The 2,196-nt window shown below is 40.9% G+C and overlaps 1 non-coding gene across 1 annotated transcript; it reads right to left on the minus strand.

Annotated features, from left to right (window-relative positions):
- Positions 1 to 1,885: 1,885 nt before the first annotated feature.
- Positions 1,886 to 1,958, minus strand: TRNAK-CUU (transfer RNA lysine (anticodon CUU)). The gene has a single exon. It is a non-coding gene; the product is annotated as a tRNA-Lys (tRNA).
- Between the last annotated feature and the right edge of the window lie 238 nt (positions 1,959 to 2,196).

Raw genomic sequence — 2,196 nt, forward strand, 5'->3', positions numbered from 1 at the left:
TGGAGGGCATTACATAAAGTGAAATGTCAGACAGACAAATATCGTATGTTACAAAGTCATACTCTGGGAGACAGAGCAGAGTAGTTGGCTGCCAGGGGCTGAGGAGGAGGCAAAAAGTGATGTTGGTTAAAAGGTACAAAATTTCAGGTGTGAGTAAGTTCTGAGGATCTAAGGTACAGTTAGCATGGTGGTTATAGCTAACAATACTGTATCCTATATTTTGGATGTTCTCACCACAAAAAAGAAGTGGCAGTGTGATAGGCTGGAGGTGTTATCTAATGCTATGATGGCAACCATTTTACAAGATGTAAATGGATTAAATCCTTAAACTTGCTCAATGGTATATGTCAATTATATCTCAATGTATATGTCAATTATAAAGCTGGAAAAATAAAGTTTTTGGAAAAAGAAATCTCACAGTCATAGTCTAATTGGAGATGGGGTATTGAATGTAGGGACAAAACCAGAGATAATTTCAATATTACAATGAGCAAGTAGTCCATTAATACTATTTGGTCACACCTGGTACAGTGTGTAAGGTACAATGACACTACATGGCAAAAGATGAAATTCTACCAGAATCAAAGTCTCTTCAGGAAAGAATTCCACACTTATTCCTTCACTCCCAGAAGACATGGCCCATTTGAGATGTGTGTTACTCTGGTAAGTTCCTTCTTCCCATGAAAAATCGCATACACAGATGTGCCCAAACCTGACATTGTGAGGATGACATTACAATATCATCCATTATCTAGTTTTAATTCAATGAAAAAGAGAACAGAGAGGTAATTTGTTTACTCTGAGCGTAAATTATGAAACGATGTTTTTTTCTATACATAGTTGACTCTTGAACAATATGGATTTGAACTGCTGGGGTCCACTTATACACAGATTTATTTTCAGCGAATATATTGGAAAAACTTTTGGAGATTTATAACAATTCCAAAGGAATCTCACAAACCATGTAGCCCGGAAATATCTTAAAAATTAAGGATAAAATGTGTCATGAATGCATAATATAGATGTAGATACTAGCCTATCCTTACGCAGGCATAAAATGAGTGATGTTTAATATGAAATTAAATATGTGGTAGCTTTCTTACTTTTTCTAACTTTGTTTCAAAGAATTACAATCCCTTACTGGCTTCTTTCACTCCATGCAGCTCTCATCAGCATCTCACCGTGAATACCTCCCTCTCCCCCGACCCACCTCTTTACATGCTCATTCTCACTTTGGCAGCTTGACTCCCCCAGGTGAGATTTGACCAGGTACTTCAAGCTGGCCACCTTCTTTGGAAGATGTCAGACTGATCAGTGTGACTGTTGAACTCTGTCCCTTCTCTCCACCACACCATCTGTCCAGTGTGCATTTTCCCTACTGGGTAGGGGCATAGCAGATGCTAACCAACCATTGCCCTAGATGAGCTCGACCCAAGGAGGGAGATGCTTTTTATAGGGACCTCTGACTTCAGGAAAATTATCTGGAAGCCCTTCTAATTTGGCTTTGTTGGAGGTGACTGATGAATACATGTGTTGTCCTCCATAGAGGGGTTGATTACTGCCCTCCTGTGACATGCTGATTTGCCATAAGAAGCATGCATTTAGTCTTCATCCCTGTTTCTGCTAAAAAGCTTCTAAAACACTTGGAATTTTCAAAATGGTGAAAGCATAAAGGTGTCTGAAAGTGAAAGTCACTCAGTCCTGTCCAACTCTTTCCAACCCCATGAACTATACAGTCCATGGAATTTTCTAGGCCAGAATACTGGAGTAGGTAGCCTTTCTCTTCTCCAGAGGATCTTCCCAATCCAGGGATCGAACCCAGGTCTTCTACATTGTAAGGAGATTCTTTACCAGCTGAGCCAGAAGGGAAGCCCAATGCTAACTGCACCCAATGTAGGGCTTGAACCCACGACCCTGGGATTAAGAGTCCCATGCTCTACCAATTGAGCTAGCTGGGTAAAGGTGTCTATTGTTGTGTTAATTAGGTGGCTTTTGGACTCCACCTGGGGATGGGGGCTGGTTGCCAGAGGGACAAACCAGGTGATTAGAGGGTTAAATACTTTAGTCCAATCCCCTGACTTCCTAGGGAGTGGAGAGTGCTGGTGATGAGTCAGTCACCAATGACCGATGATTCAATCAATCATCCCTAAGTAATGAAGCCGCCATGAAACCTCAAAATAATGGAGTACAGAGAAC

This window comes from Moschus berezovskii, chromosome 3 (assembly GCF_049115385.1).
Source record: "Moschus berezovskii isolate FMDL1 chromosome 3, NW_MosBer_1.0, whole genome shotgun sequence".
Taxonomy (NCBI): Eukaryota; Metazoa; Chordata; class Mammalia; order Artiodactyla; family Moschidae; genus Moschus; species Moschus berezovskii.